The 22,839-nt window shown below is 34.6% G+C and overlaps 1 protein-coding gene and 1 pseudogene across 2 annotated transcripts in view; one reads left to right on the plus strand and one right to left on the minus strand.

The window, feature by feature from the left end:
• LOC108736328 overlaps window positions 1–22,839 on the minus strand; it is a 113,285-nt pseudogene that overhangs the window by 62,654 nt on the left and 27,792 nt on the right.
• Window positions 2,476–22,839, plus strand: part of LOC108736360 (leucine-rich repeat-containing protein 15-like) — an 87,171-nt gene continuing 66,807 nt past the window's right edge. For both annotated transcript variants that reach the window (XM_018468758.1, XM_025974082.1), the window contains exon 1: window positions 2,476–2,598. The gene's annotated coding sequence lies outside the window, so the exon portion shown is untranslated. The remainder of the gene's footprint in view (window positions 2,599–22,839) is intronic.

The following is a 22,839-nucleotide window of genomic DNA, read 5'->3' on the forward strand; positions in this document are numbered from 1 at the left end:
TAAATGTTTTTTTTGATAAAATTAATAATATTTTCGTATGGAACTAAAGAGCCGCAGCTTCACATCCAAAGAGCCGCATGTGGCTTGCGAGCCGCAGGTTGCCGACCCCTGATCTAGACTCTAGATTATACCTTTTATCATTCGTGAGGACACCGGTTTGACTGCAGTTTACCTGCCCTGGTCCATGTTTTCCTGCGGTTTCCTTCAAACATTTTGGTCGGAACGGAATATCAATATTATTGGCAGAAATACCTATCATTTTATGAGCAAACGTTAACTTCTGCATTTATTGGAAAATATTCTAAAAAAGAGCTTTTTGGATGTTTCATTCTCACCAGCTATTAATTCTGCTGGACAGACAGTTCCTCAGGACTACGCCGGACGGGGGCTCTTCAGCTTCCTTTTAGGAATTCTGGTTGCCAACCGTCCAGTTTTAGTCTGAAGAATCCAGAAAAATTAAGTTTTCTCTAGACTCCAATTTATAAAAGAATAATCTCCGGATTTTTTAATTATTAATGGCAGTATTCTTATTGAATATCACAGACAGTGGTGTTACTATACTAATTCTCTACCTAGACCATAGCGTGAGCTAGTGGACCCTATTATTTTAAATACTTCAGTTTGTATTACTTAAAATATTTAAATAAATTAATTATTTTATGTACCAGTTGATTATTTTATAACTATCCAAAACAAATATGCTTTCTTTTCTACATCTATATATTTATTAAATGGATGTCCCCAAAGATAAGATGGAGGAAATGAAGACAAAAAACAAATGAAATATTGTCTGTGGAATATTATTATTAACCAATTACCTAAGTAATCGAACCAGTCTCTTCCTTAATGCTAAGCATTGGTCTAAACATCTAGGGCCTCTAGGCAATGTCGCTTGGTGGAACACATTTTAGTTTGTACTTTGTACTCCGTTTATTGTGGATAGATTACCCATCTGATTAAACTTCAACATCCTGGATACTGAGTAGCTCGGAGTAGCAAGATTTGTGAAATTTATTATGTAGTTCCTGGCAGGCTTGGAGTACCTGCTCCTGGTCGGTTTGGGTCTTTTTTTAGATTATAAATATTATAGCGGTCTTAGACCCTACTTAAAATTCAAATTTGCAGCGTTATAATAGTCTTCAAACGATTTATTTCTCGAGTCTAATTGTAAGATTGTGCCGCCTGCTACCCCCTTGGAAGGAAATTAATTATATTAACAGCAACAAACAAAATACAACATTCATTCTTTTAATATCAATCATGTAGCATTCATATAACATTATATTATTTAATTTAAATAGACAGTAAAAGATAATAGAATTTGGAATCATCAGAACTAATTTTAAAGGACATTTTCTAGTGATAAAAAGTAGGAGGTAATGTTGAATTTTTGAGTAGTCAGTTCGGAATGTTAATCGCGCTTGAAGAATCGAAGCTTTTTAACACTAAAACATCTTAAAGGTTGCATTTTATCGACAATTGGATCATACTACGATGTTACTATTTATCATGATTTTGAATGAATGAAATCAAAAAATTTCCTTAACGGAAATAATTTTTGAAGCAATCCTTGAAGGACAGTTGTTTGCTTGATATCATATTTCCAGTAAAAGTTTTAGTTCACAGAGATAATTCATTGCCAGATGAAATGTGGTGTTACAGGCGAATGATGAGGATACCGTGGATAGAGAAGCTTAAAAATTAAGAGGTATTAGAAAGAATAGGAGAAGTAGGTGAGATAGGTTTGTGAGACACTTCTTAGGCATGAAGGTCTAGTCAAGAAACATATTAGAGGTAGAAACGGGAGTTAGGAGGTGAAGAGGTAGACCTAGATTAGATTGCTGTTAAGGATGTGGCTTGTTCTATTTTTGGGAAATGTGAAGATTAGCTCAGGATAGGACTGAGTGGAGGTGTGTGTCCAACCAGTCTTAGGACTGACGACCTTATGATGATGATGAAAAAAATTGGAACATCGAAATTACATACAAACATTTAAGAAGATAATTTTGAAGTATGTGAGTCACACAACCTCAAATTACAACTCAATAAGTGTTTGAGTATCCAGGTATTTGAATACTTATTCATATGTTTGAAATTTGTAATATTCAAAATTTAAAAAATAATAAACTATACAATTCTGAGCCCTAATTAAAGCAGTGGTTCAACGTTAAACAGAGCCATCAATTTTGGGGGGTTAATTGACATCCACCCTTGCGTCATTCAAAAAAGGTGACACGCTTTCAAAAGCACGCCGAGCAATAATAAAAGGGTCCTTCCTCTTTCGAAAAAGCTCGAGGAGAGATCCTGATGTCAGATAAGGAAAGACTCTCCATTCATCGGTCTAACAAGGACGACACATCCTCTGTGTAAACAGAAACGTGCGCGTTGGTGCAAAGCGCACGCAGCGAACCATTGAGCGGGATTTGAATTTCGAATATGAAGTTGCGCCTTTCAGTGTTTTCCACGCTGCTGGTTGTTGTGGGTGAGAATTGCTCATGCGGGTACACGTGCTGTAAACATTGACATGTGCCATTCGGAGTTGCTGTAGAAAATTGTGGATATTAGATTGCTACAGGTGCCCGGTAATTGGACGATAAGGTAAGAAACATTATTCCACGGTATAGCGCCTCTTTTTCTTTAATTATTATTTATTAACACTCGTCTGAAACTTTCTGAGTGGATTTATTTTATCTGTGAAAACTGTGGAAAATGAGCCGTTTTTAGTCTCGAATCCGGGAAATACGTCAATTAAATTAAAAGCGTACAATTAACCGATTGATTTTCACTTTAATAATTTAATAAAAAAATTGGTCTAAAAAAAGTTGGGATGCGTTGAATTTTTGAACTACCTGAATTTCATACTGATCTATAATTTTCCTGGACAATTTTTGCCGATCTTCACTCTAAACATGTCAATTTCATCATAAATTGTTGACGAACACATAGGGACCATGAAGTAGATGTAGGTACTAAGTGTGCTATTTTCTGATAAAATAATAATGTGACCTACAAAAACATTGGGCCGTATTGTGTAACCTACAAAAAAAGGGCAAAAACTATATTTCTATAATTTTACTTTATGATGATGAAGTGTATAAAACAGTCTCGTGGACGATTGACAGATAGCGCTCAGCCTAAATTGGTGGTCCTGAAGATTTGAAATATGAAGAAACGTTTTTTTAGTAATTACTTTAGGTGCCAATCAATTTAATTTGTTATTGATGGTGAATTTGTCTAATTTTTACAATACAAGGAATTCATTAAAATACAATATTCTGAAAGGGCTTTTAGTTTAATAGCATTGTGTTATACCTGTAAATTCGACTTATTGTTAAGATTTACCTTTATGTATTTATAAGATAAAATGCAACCTGAAACACGCTACTTTACACGATTAAAATTTCAAAATCATGGAACATTTTCTGCGAATGATTGACTTGCCTTGAGTGTTTAGCCGTTTTATTTATAATTAGATATTATCTAGTAATTTGATAGTTTTTGCTGTGCATGCGTTTATATGATATGTGACGATGACACTTTATGTATGAAACGTGTGGTGGGCGCTATGGATAGAAGTGTTTGAGATGTGGTGTTATAGGAGGATGCTATAAATATCGGGATAGAAAAAATTGGAAATGAGGTGGTACAAGAAATAATAGGATAATAGAGGGTGCTGTGAAAGTCAATAACAAATAGGTGAGATATTTTGGTTTGAATACTTTCTCGGGCTAGTTAGAGACATATTAGAAGAAGAAACAGGAGTTAAAAGGGGCAGATGTAGACTTAGATTAGATTACTGTTCGCAAATAGTTAAACTCTTCTGTTTTAGAATTAGGCAGCAGTCTTGAAACTAAATTCCGGACAGGTCGAATTCTATTTTCTGATTCTAATTATTATTTTTTGTATTGAATTATAATTCTCTCTTTTACTTAATTGTCGTATTGTGTTAAAATAAAAACTAGTAAAATAAATAAGAAAATTGGACTATTAAGAAGTGAATTTTAATCCAACAAAATTAAATTCACATCATTAAATGTTAATGGCACCTTAAACGTTTTTTCTGTTTATATTTTGACAATGGAAGAGTTTTTAATCACTTTTAAAATGGCTAAATAAATAACATCCCATAAAACACCATAAAATGCATTTATGAAAGAAATAACAAATTGAAAAAGATGCTATCAATTTTGTAATTTAACATTTAATTATCAATTCTTGTTAATGTTACAATAAACTAGTTACATGACCCACTAACCACGGTTCGATCTGTACTGGTTTAATTTCTTACCTTTTACGGCTTCAGTCTTGTTTGAAGAACAGGAAAGTTAATTATGGAACGCACTCTATGGGGTAAATAAATCAGACTACAACCTAGCTGAGACATTTTGGTAACAAAATCATTCAAGTATACATAAATAGATACATATTAAGTGTACCATCAAACGTTTCGCACATGTTTTTATTTTGCAGTTAATTTATTCAATTTATCTTTTTAAAAACGTTAAAAATACTAATTCATTTGGTCTAAAGGAACATGATGCTTTTATTAGGTTATTATCTATAAGCCATATAGCTACATCTTTATTAATAAACCTATTATTGTTAAATTTCATCATTTTAGTTCTACGTATATGAAGTGTAACAGACAGCTACGTTTGGTTGCGAGATTTAAAAACTATGTGACTGAGTAACCTTGTCGCTATGTCATTAAGTAATTTGGCCCAACAACTATAATAGCTTGTACTAAATGAAATGTGTCGTATGAATAAAATTGAACAATACATAATTTCCTGGAAAATATAAATACTCTACAATAGATTCTGATGTTGTGTGCTGAAATGTATCAAGTAAGATTAGTTTAGTTACTAGAAAAGTCGTGCTAAAACTGAATCTCATTCCATTATCGGATTTATACCTGAATCCGGGATTATTACATTGCACAGGTAGAGTGAAATACTCAGGTAAAGGTGGGTATAAAATGAAATAACTTTATTGTGCTTTTCTATGAACTGGGGCTCCGGTCTTTGCTTTTCACATCTGCCCCTTTGTCACATAAGCGCACCGATGGCTACTCTATTCGAATGTAAATGCTATAGTTCTCTCCCCATCGTTATTGCAACTGAGTTGAAGGACAAATTTAGTCGCCTTAAACATCATTTTTTTTCACGTATGAAATATATTTTGGTTGTTCTTTTGTGTGAGTAATGTGTAGGTACCTTTATTGAAAAATATTACTGATGGTGAGTACCTCCCTACTATCTTGTTCTACTTTTTAACACCTTAATTCAAACATATACCTAGTATAATCCTACTCATAACCAACCTGTGAAGTACCTATTACGTGATTGATTTTAAGAACTGATAACCTGAAGTTATATTAATGAAAGTGATTTTTGATTTTTCTTTCCCAAGGGAGAAATTAAATGAAAAATCATCAGGACATCATTACCTATTAAGAAACGTTTCAAATGTGTTCGTTTTTAATTAATAAAGCAGCATTCTTTATGTTTGTTTGTCTAAATATTTTTGAAAGATGCTTTTTGGAAATTGAAATTTTTTCTTCAAAAAATACCATAAAATTCTTCTTTCACTATAGATCGTTGTTGATTCGGATGCTATTACCATAATTCCGTGTGGCATTGGAACGACGATGGTCTGCTATTCTCTAGTGATGTTAGTTACGAAATAGGAAAATTAAATTTGTTCTGCACCAGTTTTTGTTAATTTACGAAATGAAAGTTGATTGTTTGCTCTAGTGTTGCCTAATTCAGTTTTTTGACAAAATATCTTTTTATGAAGCTTGCAGTTGAAAAATGAATTTAAGATACTTTAAAAATGTTGATTCTGAAAATTCGTTTGGCATTACAAAATATTCAACATCACCGTCATCATAAGGTCGTCAGTCCTACGACTGGTTGAACACGCACCTCCACTCTTTCTTGTCTTGACTTAAACTAAAATCACTAAAATTAGAACATCCCACATCCTTAACTATTTGCGAACAGTAATCGAATCCAATTCTACCTCTACACATCTTAACTCCTGTTTCTGCCTCTAATACGTCTCTGTCTAGTTTCGCATCCGTACAGCTCCCAAACATTCACCATTAACAATCTTCTTCGAATCTCTAAATTAACCTTTCGCCGAAGTTACTTCTTTTTATTGAAGTCGATTCGAACTTGCGCTATCCTTTGCTTTATATCAGTACTACTCCATCCGTCCTGACACTTTTCAGATACCTAAAATCAACCACTTATTTGTAAGCGGCCTTAAGTAACATACTCTCGAAGAGCATTCTGAACAGAATATCAAATAGATATCTTAAACTACGTAAATCAAGAACGTAGCATCACAGGGGCGTGGACAATATTGAGATATAAAGTATCGTCAGGAAGATGGTTAAGCGTTGCTTTAAGACATCCTAATCTCTTAATCAACAGATACACAANTGGTTTCCTAGAATCATTTAGACAAATAGTTGGCAGTAATATTCCATAAACAATCTGCTACTTCACTTCAGTCTTCGTCAGTCTCATTTTTCTCTCATCAACTACCACCCACCCATTCCTATGATGTGTAAAAGGCTGAAGGGGCTTTCTGCTATACTCTCCGGTTTTGCACTAGGGTCTGTACCTACTCGCAGTACAATTTAGTGGAAATGTCTAGTTAACCCGATAAATTGGTGCGTCTTGTGAGGTCCGTGTAATACTTATTTATTTGCTCTTTTTTTCTCTAATTGTAGTTCAATTAATTGTTTGTTAAGAAGGCAACGACCTTAGACAAGCGGTAATAAAAAGGTTGCTAGATTCATTTAATCGAAATGTTACCCTTAAATAAAACGTTCCGAACCGCGAGAAAAACAAACAAGTTCCGACTAACGAAGCAATATTGTCAGTTAACGGGTGATCTAGTTGGCGTTTCGGATAAATATATTTATGTACTTAACGTTCGCTGAGGCGTCGTAAACAAAATAAATCATTGTAATGTGATGCGAACGTCATAACTTTTTTACGCGGCAAATGGTGTCTTGGGGGGTTATATTTTGACACGACAAAGAACGAACCCTCGTATGACACGTTTAATCAGGTCACATAAACCGAGACAAACGTTAAACAGACATAAATAAATTGGTCCAGTGCATAGCAGATGCGTCGTATGGCCGAAGCCTGAGAAGAACTCACATGTATGTAATGATAAACGTATTATTGTGCACTTTATTATGTATTAAGAATATTGTTTCATTTCTCATAAATAAAAAAAAATTACGATTCTAGGATCTAGGTCACGGCCACAGGACAAAATCGAAAATGATAAAGGTGTGTGCGTGGCTTAAGTAAAATGACTTATAAATAAATAGGAGAATAGTAAGGAAATATACATACCGACCACTATATATACATATGTTCGTTTAGTTTTCGAACGACTATTTATTTACACACATATAGAAATAATAAAACCCTTACATATTCTAATTCTTCGTCTCCTATCTTTATATTCGCTCTTTTCCTACCTTTTCTTCCCTTTCTTATTAGTATTTTTGTTTTTATTTTATTTATTTTCATACAATACTGTTTTATCAATACCGCTACCATTTCTATGATGTAAGTTTTTGGAAGTGTTCTTTTTCAATTCTGGTAGAAAATTGACAAGTGAATGTTTTTTGTGATTATCTTTAGGTATACTAGAAAATTGTATATCTGAGGAGGCAGCTTTTCCCCCAAAAATATGGACAGAGTTTTCTTGTTTGACTTACGAAGGATACCAGTTTAATTTGCTGCTATAATAGAGACTGTAGTGTTTGCAAGATATTCAAAGCATTGTATTGCATTTAGCGTCCCCATTAAATGCAAGTACCTACATATCGGAAGGATTTTACGTATGGTAATGAAAGTCATTGGGACGGAATTTACAAAGAAATATCGACGAGGGTTGGAAATTAACGTTTTCCTTGAAAAACAAATTAAATTTTTTATTGTTTGAATTTACATTTTAGGCACCTTTAGTGTAACATAAGGCAATAAGGCAGCAGGTTGATGATTTATCTTGCTTCAATGACTTAATTTAAATACAAAAGCTCTTCTAAAATTAACGAATGACTCGTCTGCCCGGAAAAATTATTTATCATTAATCACCGTCTTTTGGCTTTTTCGCAACCAGTTGCTTTCGCGCGTCGGTGTAAGGTTCTTCTCATTTTTCAATTCCAATCTTCCGACCCTTTTGAATAATCGCAACTCAAGAAAGCGCAGCTTCGGGAGAAATTATCTTTAACGTAAAAGTCCGACCGAGTTGTGAATAGTGAAATCAGCAACTGAATAAAATATTAAATAAACTAATTCGTACCTTGAAATCTCTGAAAGAAAAACTTTTACAATATAATCGAATGAGTAGTTTCGGAGATATCCAAACTCACTACAAAGGCTTATCTCTTTATAATATTAGTATAGATACCTTAGACAAAAATGTTCAGTCTCTCTCCAGTCTCTCAGAGTCTTTCAGCGTCTCTGAGAGCGTCTCCCACAGTCCTTCACAGTCTCTCAGTTATTGCCTTGGTGTTTTTATGGATCTCCCACAATCTCTGTATGAGAGACTCGAACGATAAAATTGAAAAGAAAGACTGAATTAATAAAACTGAAAAATTGAGAAACTCGAGTCTCTCGTAGAAAGACTAGGATCTCTGAAGTATGTTGAACTTTTAACCATGTCTATTGAGACATCACTTATTGAGAGATTCGACTTTCTCGTTCAGAGATTTCAGTCTCTCGTTCAGAGACTGGATACGAAATGAGGATCTCTCTATGAGCGACTCGAGTCTCTCGTTCAGAGGCGCTAAACAGTTTATTTGGAAGTCTCTCGACAGTCTCTCTCGGCGATACCAGAGAGACTCGATGAGAGACGGAGAGACTCGAGTCTTGCTTTCAGAGATTCTGAGAGACTAAATGTTAACGTCTTTACACGTAACCGATGTTCACACAGAATTCTCTATTTGAGTAGTTAGGTTTACATTGATAGGGACACCTCGCAGTTCGGAATCGACCCTTGGGGGGTTTTATTGGCCCAGGCTCGCCTACTCTGGTCTATGCTTTTATGTGGTTTCCTAGAATCATTTAGACAAATAGTTGGCAGTAATATTCCATAAACAATCTGCTACTTCACTTCAGTCTTCGTCAGTCTCATTTTTCTCTCATCAACTACCACCCACCCATTCCTATGATGTGTAAAAGGCTGAAGGGGCTTTCTGCTATACTCTCCGGTTTTGCACTAGGGTCTGTACCTACTCGCAGTACAATTTAGTGGAAATGTCTAGTTAACCCGATAAATTGGTGCGTCTTGTGAGGTCCGTGTAATACTTATTTATTTGCTCTTTTTTTCTCTAATTGTAGTTCAATTAATTGTTTGTTAAGAAGGCAACGACCTTAGACAAGCGGTAATAAAAAGGTTGCTAGATTCATTTAATCGAAATGTTACCCTTAAATAAAACGTTCCGAACCGCGAGAAAAACAAACAAGTTCCGACTAACGAAGCAATATTGTCAGTTAACGGGTGATCTAGTTGGCGTTTCGGATAAATATATTTATGTACTTAACGTTCGCTGAGGCGTCGTAAACAAAATAAATCATTGTAATGTGATGCGAACGTCATAACTTTTTTACGCGGCAAATGGTGTCTTGGGGGGTTATATTTTGACACGACAAAGAACGAACCCTCGTATGACACGTTTAATCAGGTCACATAAACCGAGACAAACGTTAAACAGACATAAATAAATTGGTCCAGTGCATAGCAGATGCGTCGTATGGCCGAAGCCTGAGAAGAACTCACATGTATGTAATGATAAACGTATTATTGTGCACTTTATTATGTATTAAGAATATTGTTTCATTTCTCATAAATAAAAAAAAATTACGATTCTAGGATCTAGGTCACGGCCACAGGACAAAATCGAAAATGATAAAGGTGTGTGCGTGGCTTAAGTAAAATGACTTATAAATAAATAGGAGAATAGTAAGTTTATATCATAATAGTGGTGTCACCAATAATAGAATGAAGAATTGTTTTCTAAATACTTTGGTAAATGTTTAGATGATGGTGGGTGGGATCGAAAGAGGAGGTCTCCCCCACCGCTGTACCATAAAAAGTTAGGGAGGTCTCACCCCCATAAAAAGTTATGCGGGTTAGATGATGGGGTAGGGGGGATCGAAAGAGGGTGGTCACCTGAGTAAAACTCCATAAAAAGTGTGTGGGGGCCATTATCTAGACCTTTACCAATACTTTTTATTTGATATTTAATATCGACAATGTCTGTAAAGGGTGGGATAAGTAGCGGGACAACGTTCGACGAGAATAAGGAATTGCTTGCGCATTCGTCAATTGTGATGAGTCGTTTGTCGTGTGAATTTCTGTTTTCCGAATCTGTTTGTCTTTTCGTGTAGACTTTTATCTTCTGTATCTAATTTTGACATATATATTTCTGGAATATTCGCTTTCTAACTTACTTCTTTTTTACCCTTTTTCAAAGCAGTAATTAATCATTTCTATCGAGTCTGAAAACATTTACATGCGGTCCCAAGACGATTGTCCATTAGCTTTACATACAGTACCAATAAAGCCATAAAATTACTGTTTTAATCAAAGCAACACTGTTGGAGCCTGCCTGAGGTCGCCTTGAGTTGCACCTGGGGGGTAAACATATTGCGCTTTACCCGGATCAAAACACCTGTTGACAGCAATTCAATGTTTAAATGTCTAAAGCACAATACTTACCTTTTTATGATAATCAGTAATACCTAATTTTCTAAAATTTCTAATGTCATGCTTCGAAACAAAAATACGGCGATTGTTTTTTATTTAGCATCACCTAAATCCTAATTTTAATAATTTTCTTAATGAAGCCGCTTTTCCGTTGTAGCTAGAAACGCTATGCGGCTTTCTTAGATGTCCTTTATGGATCTCTGACAACGCTCTTGTAGTAGAAAATTATGTATGATCCTTCTTAAATTCATATATTAAATTTTCAAGTTGATCTGATGAATATCTCCGTTGAACCCGAAGCTTTTTCTGGGATTTTGCTATAATTTATTCGTGATTCCGAATACACATTAGTATTTGACTATTGCCTCGGTTTGGCTCTCTTAAACGTTTATATCCACAATTTATGTTTGTGATTGACAATATAAACTTGTGACGCCACTGAATTTATACCTTCATTATTATTGCTTAACGTGCTCTGACGGGTGAAAAGTCCAGGGATGCTCCAAGGACAATAGCGTTAAAGACACCCTCTACAAGAGTGTTTTTGAATTTGTTGCCTTTACACCGAGTTGAGACACGAGAATAATAAATTTTTTACACAAAAATTATAATCAATGCGCAACACTAGTATAGTGGTCGATGCGGCATTATAAATGAACAAAATACTCCACGATGAAAAACTTTTTGCAGTACCATGGAGACGAATCATTTTGCGAAATTAATGTGCAATCAGATTTACGTTTCTCATCGCATGATATTAGAAAAATGTTACCCTTTACAATATACATACTGTACAGGGTTTGTCCAGAAAGTAATAGGACTGATTTCCTTCCGCCGCGACTGTACTTCGGAGCGACTGGATTCGGTAGAGGGCATTTCTAGCTAACGAACGAGCGGCTGGTGAGTTGTCTTCGAGCACCTGGAGAGTCAGAACAGGCTTTTTCGCGCGACGTGTTTCTGTGAGTGGTGTAAGCCGAAAATGCAGCGTTCGTTAGAGCCGAGTGGCACACGCCGGCGTCTTCTCGCCCAAAAAAGGGAAGACTGAGCAAATCCAAAGTGAAAACGATGCTCATTGTCTTTTTTGACATGAAAGGCATCGTCCACCATGAATTTGTTCCTCCTGGACAAACCGTCAACGCCAAGTTTTACGTGGAAGTGCTCAAGAGACTCAAACGAAGGGTCAATAGGGTCCGACAAGACATGGAAGTTGCACCACGACAACGCCCCGGCTCACACCTCCTTTCTTGTGGACGGCTACCTGACCAAATCGACTCAGTCCTATTAGGTACTTTCCGGACAATCCCTGTAAGTTAGCTTATATGTACGTACGGAATTGTTTTTGTGAGCTTTTCCTTCATATTGAAACAAATTGCTATTACGAAATCTATTTAGTCATCCACAAAATCGATTGATTTTTTGCATGAAAAATACGTCTCAAGGGTTTTGTTTGACGAGTCTGTTGGGTGCAACCGTAGGGATTGGGATACGAGGCTACGACCAATAAGTCCATCCCTAGGGCTTGTAAGCAAGCTGACTGTTGTAATTTGCCTAAAAGCTTTTAGTACTTTTTCTATTTTATTTGAACGTCAATCGGTTTGGATGTAGAAATTCTTACAAGATTTTTTTTAATGAATTACAGGAGATTACACTGTTCTGCTGTGATAAATGATTAATTTTTCAACAACCTTGGTATCAGAGGTGATATCATTTTTATTTAGAAAATTCACTTTACTTAGACAATACTTTAGGCTCATGAAAATAATATATTCAGTTGGATGTTCAGTGAAAAAAATTCAATGATTTAATTCTCATTTTTGTCGCAGATAAAAATGATGAATTACTTACACTGTGCACTGTGGTTTATTGGGGCAGTGGTAAATTCGGCCGGTCATTACGACAGATTAGGGTCAAAATGTAAATTCGGTCGCTCCGTTGAAATCTACCGAAAACTGAGTATGTAAATTGGGCCGGAAAAATTGCTTCTATGTATGTTTATTGGACAGAACACTTACCTTCAATAGCAATTTTCTTTCTTTTTTATAAACGCCAATATTTTCGTGTGTTTTACTAAAACTTTTAAGTAAGGGTGTTTTAACGTTTATCTACCTTGATACAACTGTTCTTTGAAGCCATTTTTAACGTAAGCTAAAGTAGATTACGACTCTGCTGGTAGCACAAAGATTGCAAATGTTTGTGTTTCCGATAAGTTGATTACAGTTGTAGGTACCTACAAAATGCATTGCAACTTTTCTTTCTGCATTACATATCTTTATGTTCAGATAAGTCGCCAAGAAGAAGGTATACGTTGCTGTTTTTAACCAACATACGTATACATACATTTAAAATTATACATATTTTTCGTATCTAGTCAACTTTTGTTTCATCATATCTAAGATTTCTGAAAATCAAAGGAATTTATTTTTAAGAGAAGAAAATAACAGTTTTCCTTATTGTATACCTACGTATGCCTATAACGAAACGAAAAACGAAGAAAAAATTATTTGAGATTTCTTTTCGTACGTACCTATAAATGTATCTTCTTGTGCTTGACGAACTTCAAAATAAAAAGTGAAAATAAAAGTGTGCTAAAGAAAAACGAAATTCTCGTGCAAATTTCCAATTATAGAAATAAGATGAAGGGTACGATCCGTATTTCAGTGGCGGCTCTTGTTGAAATGAAGAAGGTGTGGTGTATATGCTTACTCACTAACCTTTTTGAAAATAAGTTCTTAATGCCAATTCCATTGTACCTATCTCCTCCAGGAATTAGTCCGTTAGAATATGGTGATGTACCTCTTCCGCATTCTGGGGGAAGAAGTAGGTGCCTTGACGGGTGAGTAGCAGCGTATATCTGCTCAAATACGAAGTCTGCTAAGCCTGGTATGGATTAGATACATACCGCCCGTACCAGAGGGTTGTAAGGGACCTTGTTCACCTCTCAGGATAAACTGGTAGCATTGACTTCCGCTACGGTGCGCTAATTGAGCGTATCTCAGTCTCGCGCCCATGGTGACCATTGTGGGTAAACCGCAACGTAGGAATCACCACGCAAATCAAAATAAACGGGGAGTAACCCCTAGATATGGCAATATATTAAGCAATATTACTTATTTCGAATAGTGCACTTTTGCTGTATTTATAAAAGTTCTAAAATTGAACACCGATGGTTATATACCGTGAAGCGGTAATAAAAGGTAATTAAATAAAAAAATAAGTTCTTCCCCCTATCAGTCACTAAAATTGTTAGCACTATTGCTTCGGGTGGTGAAAATTCACTTTTGTGAACAATTTGTTTATTCACTTTCTCTGTGTTAAAAACAGTTTGAAAAATTAAATATAAGGAATTGTTTGTAAATAGTTATGCAACACATCATACAGTTCAGCATAAGAAATTGCTGTTACTAACCACGTAATACTACATTGCCCTGTGCTGACAGCACTCATAATTTCTTTTATATATAATATTAGCCCTTTTTACCAAACTATATCTATTATTAATATGCTGAAAAGGCCACTGATATACACAAATAATTTTTTTAATTTCGAAGATTTTCAGTTTGTATCTAAATTTTTTGATTTTACTTTAAACAATGTTAAAAATATTTGAGAACATTTTATTCACTACGAAAAACAGACAAGAGATGAGTTAAAATTAAGCTGCGAGTGAAATTTCGCCTGCTTTGTTTTAATATACTAAGCGTTCGCGAAGTGTTCATAATGCAGTTAAGTAGACTTTTTTCAGATGGCTTGCTTGGAGAATAATTATTGCTCTCCAGAACAGAAAGTTTTCAGGATTCGCTTTTGAAAAGTTTATTTAATTGCCTCGTTCGCAAAACTTTTAATGGGATAACGGATTCCATTCACACCTTCAATAATTACATGAATTTATGAAGTTTAAATATCCACCGATCTTTCACAACGTAACCCGCTCGTAATTCGTTAAAGTTTTGAAACGTTTATTAAATTTTAATGTTCTTAAAATTACAAATATTCTTGTTGTGGACGCGAACTTCGATCATGAGACCCTCTTCTCCCTACGCAAGGAATTGTAAGGTATTTGTTAACTCCCTTCCTCTAAGTAACAATAATGAAAAGTACACAATATAGCATAAAAATTACTGAAATGTAGCACATTAGCCATTTCAACCGTTTAATATCATCCTTTTTAAGATCAAGCGTTATGCTGTTGACATTTATACCTATAGGGCTACTTTTACTGCCTACATCTGATTTCGACATGCGTTTTATTGAAGAGATGATATGTGATATATTGAAACGGAATAAGAAAATTCTCTCCGTCATTATAAGCGTTACTATTAGCACTTTTGTTATTAACTATGGTGTGATTGATTTATTATTTTGAGATATACATTAATGAAATAATAAGAATAAAAACCACATGCATTTTCTGCCATTATGATCTGCATAACTTTAGAGTTTATTCAGATGTAACGAATTTTCTGATATTTACATATAAGTAATATATTTAACGCAATTGCATATTTAGGAATCGGTTTTCTGCTTCTCTATAGATTTTTATCACTGTTTACTTTATTGTTCGCTCACTATTTAAATCAAGTGTCTTTTGTCGACCAAGGCTCCGTTAGATGCTGGTCACTTACTTATGTGATCATTGAATATTCTTGATTGTTTCCGGAACCTTCGGTAAGTCGTACAATCACCTTCACTGTATGATCTATGCTGTGTATCTATGACCCTCAGCTACCGGCTTCCAGGTACATCAAAGATGCCGTCGCGCCGGTATCGATCACCTGCGGCATTCTTTAATAACACAGTCATTTATGTCTATCAATGTTTGTTGCTCTGACGGTTTAACAACTCCACTAACAAAATGTATTGAAATGTGAAATTCTAGCTAATAATAAACTGTTTTCTTTTAAAAAGCAAGCATTGACTTAACTGTATAAAAATTATTTAATAGATATAAATAGAATTTCAAATAAAATAGAAATTGTTAGTAACAGAATACAATTAATTAATTAGAAATACAATTTATATTCGGTGCGTCATTGGTTAAAACCTTTGTATTATTTAACTTTGTATGGCAGTATGTGCAACGTAAGGATTTAAGGTTACAAACCGTTTTCATGGTAATTATGAGTTAATTACTAATGATAACGGTTAATTATTTTGTTGATGTAGTTAATGCATACCTATCTACTAAATTAACGCGTCTGTTTCTAGTAGACTCGCCAGTTATTTGTTTTATTAGGAAATTAACATAATATAAATTTCGTTTTTCTTTTGACAAAATGGAGATGGGCACGTGTCCTTTGCCAACAACGCTCTAATGAATTTTATGTTACATTGAAGTTAATTCTTTCAAAGAACGAAAGGTAACTTCAAAGTTCGCAGTATAATTAGATTACTTAGAAATATGTATAAAGAGAGAGAGAGAGAGAGCAGTGTTCAATAGGAACATTCTCAATAGCTTCCATAAAAATATTTTACACTTTGTTTTCGGGAAGTTTCAGGTAAATGATTTACTTATTGTACTCGGCAATTACACACATATTTTATCATTACCAACAGTATATCTTATTACAAAATAAATCATATAGTTCATAATTTACTTGTTATAAAAGGGGACTTATACTTGGTGTTAGTAGTAAGTATTTGTTGAAAAAAATACACTATAGACGACATATGGTATCGTTGACTCGTGTCAAACTCAAGAATAGTTGGCAAAATCAATAGGGTAACCTAATAAGTAATTTCAAAAGGCCTCAAAGACCTAGAAATGAGCCAGAAGTAAGGACATTGGGTGCTATACGAGGTGAATCCGAGATATGTTGACCAACGTTTCCTAGCTTGCGAGCAGTTGCTTGAAAGATAAAAATTGAAGGTATTTCTGCATCCTATTGTGAATGGATTCATCATGATAAACCCTAATCGTCGAAAATCATGGGTATATTTCGGTCACGCTTCCAAATCAAAAGCCAAAACAAATATTCACGGTTCTGTATTTGGTGGGATTAGCTCGCTGTAGTTTGCTATTACCTGTCAAAATTGTATGAAGTAGATGCAGGGGATCGCTACTGAGCTCAATTGATGTGTTTGAACTAAAGATAAAAAGAGAAAAGGCCGTAACACAGCGAAAGGCACAATAAAGTGATTTGTGTAGCATCACAGTGCCCGGCTACATGCTGCGAAAGTAGTCAAAACATACTTACAAATCGTTGAAATGGGATGTCTTACCTCACCCAACGTATTCTCTAGATGTTGCTCCCTTTGAATATCGCCTGAAGAGTCAAAAATTGGATCGATTTGTGAATCGTATCAAATAACTTATCACTGAAACACTATTTAACTGGCTGTTTAGATTATTCAATTATTATTTTAGGAAATAAATAGTTTATATTTTGAAAATAAATAAGTTGTTACAGGCGACTGTTGAAAATACTGTGGTTAGAAATGTGGAGGTGTTAGAAAGAGTATAACAGTAGAGGGCGCTATGGAGGCCAGTAAGAAACCGAGGAGATAGGTTAGTAGGATACCTTCTGACGAATGAGGGACTAGTTAGAGACATATTGGAAGCATAATCAGGTGTAAAGGGGGTAGAGGTAGACCTACATTAGATTACTGTTCACAAATAGTTATAGGTGTGGGATGTTCCAGCTTTAGGGAAACGCGAAGATAGCTCATGATCGGAAAGAGTGGAGGTGCGTGTCCAACCAGTCTTAGGACTGACGACCTTATGATGATGATGACAATTTTGTTTGAAGATATAAATATGTACGCTTGTAAATAATGTTAATAATCATCCTTATTGCAGTAGTTAGAAATAAATCAAACATTGTATGGATCAGTTAATTAAAACCTTTTTCTCTAGCTTAATTTTAAGTAAAGTAAATTTTTTAAGTTAGTGATAAGGTATTCTTGAAAATGATGCATTATTTTGGTGAATCAATTTTTCTTTTTCATAAAATAAATTTACCTTTTTGACTTCTGAATCAATTTGTTATCGACATTAATCTAGCGTTTGTGATCACCAGCCCATAGTTACTCGTAAAACTCATAATTCACCACTTCATCTAATGTCTTTTTAATGACTTGTTCAATTTGCATACAAATTATCCACTCTGGTAAGTCGATGCCACAATAACTTCTATGATTGCATTTATTTAAGGGTGTCGAATAGTAATCTTATGCCGACTAACCACATAATTAATATGTCGTCAATAACTAAGGTAATGTGTGTAAGTGACCCATCAACACGTCATAGAATGTTATAACATGCTCGTAAATGGAAATACACTATATATGTACATATAATAAACGTATACTTGTGTCTATCGTAAATCATGATGTTAACAATCGACTTAAATTAACGTCTAAATTTTCATTCGTTATTATACTGGTAGAAATCAATTAAAGCACACGATCGATCAGAGGTGGTATCGCGGGCAGAAGACTAAGAATGAAACAAGAAACCTGGATATTCTGAGATTTTGGTGAGAATACCCGAGATAAAAATGTTCAGTCTCTCAGAGTCTTTGAAAGCGAGACTCGAGTCTCCGTCTCTCATCAAGTCTCTCAGGTGTTGCTGAGAGAAACTGTCGAGAGACTGTCAAAAAAACTGTTTAGCGTCTCTGAAATGAGATACTCGAGTCACTCGTAGAGAGATCCTTATTTCGTATCCAGTCTCTGAATGAGAGACTCGAATCTCTCAATAACTGGTGTCTCGATAGACATGGTTAAAATGTTCTAAGTTCAACATATTTCAGAGATCCCAGTCTTTCTACGAACTCGAGTCCCTCAATTTTTTAGTTTTATTCATTCAGTCTCTCTGTAAGAGACCCGAATCTCTGAATTAATAATTTTATCGTGCGAGTCTCTCATACAGAGACTGTAAGAGATCCATAAAAACACCTAGGCAATAACTGAGAGACTGTGAAAGACTGTGAGAGACGCTCTCAGAGACGCTGAAAGACTCTGAGAGACTGAAAATTTATGTCTAGGGATATACAGTGGAACTTGGTTATAACAATATCGGTTATAACGATACAATTTTGATGTAACGTCAGATAAATTCTCATGAGCAACAACAATCTCTTACATGCATTTCCTGATGGCTTTCGCTTAACAGACACAAAAGTAACTTGCAAATTCAGGAAAATAAATAGTCACTTAACCTGTAGTTCAATACCAAAAATATGAAATGAAACTTTATCAAAGTATTTCCAATGCAATGTTTGATTGTTGAATTCAAAAAGGTTGAAGATTGTAAAGATATTTTTTCTGTTACTTTAGGTGGTTTTTATTTTTATTTTTAATAAATTCGCATACCATGAAAACTAAATCAGATTATCAATTAAATTAATTAAAGGGTCTACATTCAAGTACTTTTCATTTTCAAACAAAATTTTTTTGAATCTAAAATATTACGAAGCTTAATTAATTTGAGTAATGTAATTACTTGATCGTTACTGGGTCGCTCATAGGGACATTTAGGTATCCCGCTTTATTTGTAGTAGTTAGCAAAGTTTCCGAGGTTATTGCGATAATATGACAACAGAGTGTAATAATTAACAAAGTTCCACGAAAAAAAAATGGTACATTTAACCGCGAATACAATGAGCAGTTTTTCATGGATACATTGCGGAAGCTGCCCCTATAATTTTGCGTTGGACAGTGACAAAGTGCTTTTGATTAGAAATCGATGGCAACGTCACGTGAATCTCTCGGAGATTCTTTGTGCATGACCTGAATGAGGATCAGATCGTGAAAGGGCCCCAGCTGCACCATCTAACTTGCCATAGGTATCTCGGTTGACCAGAATAATAATATGGATACTGTAATATCTATCGGAGAAATTCAACAAAAGTATTTTCCCAAGTTAAGGTTTTATTGGTTTATACTCGTAGTAGTTGGAGTGATTCAATAAAAGAAGATACGATTCCCTGGCCCTGGTCTGGATTTTATTTACTGGAAAGTAATGTTAACGTATTTTGTCAGTTGTTTAGATATAAAATAACACTTTATGGAGAGAGTTTTTTCGCATACTAGAATACCCCTTCGGTTTGATCGGAACTGATTGTAGATTCTCTTCTGAGGTGAATTTTTGCTAACGGCTTAATCTGAGCCGTCCATAGTTAACGCTAGACATTCTCGGAATATACATAAAAATAAACTTTTGATTGTTTCATTCCCATTAGCTTCAGTTGCTGGTGGGCGAGCAGTTCCTTCGGACTATGCCGGAAGGTCCTCTTTTAGTAGTAAAGATGAGAGGCTCAAAGTGAAGACAGGAAAGGTTGTCAGTGGAATATTACTGCCCCAAATAGCATCCGATCCGATTCGTCATAAGTAGGTGCTTACCTTTAGCATGTATTGGAGCACCGGGAGACAAAAAATGCAGCATATTTGGAAAGAAATGAGCGCCCTGCGTCCAGCGATAGTCTGTGTACGATATCTCGACCGCTGCTGCAATCGCAAACAGCTACGAACGCCATGAATTTTAACTGAAAGGTAATAATTGAGGTACAAAACGATGCTGTTTTCTTAATTTCGATTCGTTAACTCCACTAGCTCTGCAAACTCCTTGGAAATCCGAAAGTAACATTACAAAACTTTACATCTTTGTCTTGTATGTCATCAAATAAAAGTGAGAAAATTTACTGAAAGTGTGTTGTTTTGTACATTTATTATGTTTCTAATTTCGTTTCTTCTTCCGTGTTTTTTTAAATTCCTCTCGAGTACAATGCAAAGTTCCCCATTAGACGACCCATCTATTGTATCAGTGGCGTAGCCAGCATTTGTGAAAAGGGGTCTGTTCGGGACCTCTTTTGAATTTTTGGATTTCTATCTATTTGTCTGTATGGGTTAATCTTTGAAGCGGCCGAACCGACTTTGATAGGACTTTACATACATGAACAGGAGGCTGTTTTGAAGAACATAGGCTAAAAGTTACTGTAAAGTAAAATAATCAAAGCTGTAATATCATCAAATAAAAATGCTTATACATTGTTTTTATTTACCTTTAAAAGTTAAATGAATGTGACCGGGTTATTGTCCTACTTGTATTTACGATTATTATTAATTATTACAAAATGTCAAAAGAATCTTATACAATCAACTTTTGCACGTTATTGATACTATACTACTACCTAACAGCAATTCTTATAATACATATTGTCGCGTATTTAAACACCTCTGCGCATGTTTACTACTTTTATTTAACTATTTGCTGTCTAATTAACACTTTTGCTATTAATTAGAGTTATCAGTTCACTACTACATCAATACTTTGTCATTTCTTTGCTTTATATTGCCTCGAATTTGTACTATTACTGATTCCCCTCGATTTATAGAGGTTGGAAATATTCTAGAAAGATCCAGTATATGCTGTCTTTTTTGTCACAATCTATGTTGAGTGTCCTATACGTATGTGACAATATAATGAAAAAACTTTTCAATTGTTTTTCAGATAATACATTATTTACATCAGCATTTCTTCAAAAAAGTTTCGTAGAAACTACCGCATTTCGTAAAACAATTACTTCTCAAAATTCACTTATCTGAATCTTATATAATACCTATCTACGTTAGTTGACATTAATTAATTATGACAAGCGTCTAACTTCTTCGTTAATAAATGCAATTACTTCTTAGTTTAGTTTGAAGCTGTCCGTTCCATCCGTTGAAAGAAGATTCTGACGTAATAATGAAACAAAAAGATATTTTTAAGGAAGATAATCCTTATTAGTCGGAAGTTTATGAACGTTCTCTTCTATACTTACCGTGTAACTTTTAATTGACGTTGTATGAAAGCTCTACGAAAAGTACCTTAGTTTTCTGTAAACATCCCTTGAGATAGGCACTAACACTAATTTAAAGTTGTAGAAATTCTTTAGGAAACCAACTAAGGTCCTCTAAATGGGTAAACAAGGTTTACATAAGACGAGGATCAATAAGGTCCAATTTCTGCCTCAAAATAATTAAAAATTATATTGGAAAAATGTGGATGTATTTTACAATATTGCCTGTAAGTAAACCATCTTTCTGATAATAACGTAAAGGAAATATACAATGAATAATTTCCTTGTAGTATGCTAAATTACGTTGATATTACAGTAAAAGTTCTTTATTCACGATTTCCTTATTCGCGTTTTCATTATTCGCGGGTGAAAAAATTGCAACCCAGTTCCCGTATTCGCGGTTAAAAATTTCATTATTCGCGGTTTCAATTGGTAAACAGAAAAGGATTCGCTGTCATTTGTTAAGGGGATTGACCGCAGTAGACCGCTCGTGTCTAGTGTGAATTCTGTCGAAAACATGGATTTCTATTCTAAACATCGTGATGAGTTAACGCTGCGATAAATATGTAATTTTTTGTATTGTAACAGACAAAGGTTCACACTAACTCGATACGTTTTTGGTTTTCAATAATATGGTCATTAAAAGCTTTTACAAGTGCTTAAAGTTGATGCTTCTTGTAGGACACGTATTTTCAATAGAAATTAAAAAATTAAAAAATGGCCTTCGACAAGCTTTAGAACAAAGCTTTATCTATCTTACTACAAAATTTCAAACTCCTGTTCCAAATATTAAACTCATGATATCTAGAACCGATAAGCATGTTTTTACTCTACGGCGCGTGTACTACTGAATCCCCTTAATGTATCGAGTATGTACGGTTAGTATAAAAAGCTTTTATAAAAAATGTAACCGAGTAGAAAAGGATTTATTTTTCAACGTATCAGCATCTTTTGAGTACTTTTGGCTCGTGTCGAGGCGACTTTTATAAAAGATACAACCGAGTGGACCAATTCAAAATTCAAAACAAGAAAAAATGACTAAATTTTTTAAACCCTTGTCTAAAAGTGATTATAACTATCAATTTTAATTGCGAATTTCTCAATATATTGATTATATTCTACTACATATTGGTTTTATTTTGGAACCTTAGTACGTATCCCTTATGACTCCATACTAATTACCATTCCATATCCAGGGTTTTTGTATTCGCGGCATATTTATGGAACGTATACCCCGAACGAATAAAGAGCTTTTACTCTATTACAATTTTTTTAAATGTAGTTATTTTTAGGGTTCCATACGTCTAAATGA

Source organism: Agrilus planipennis, unplaced genomic scaffold, assembly GCF_000699045.2.
Source record: "Agrilus planipennis isolate EAB-ADULT unplaced genomic scaffold, Apla_2.0 scaffold64, whole genome shotgun sequence".
Lineage (NCBI taxonomy): Eukaryota > Metazoa > Arthropoda > Insecta > Coleoptera > Buprestidae > Agrilus > Agrilus planipennis.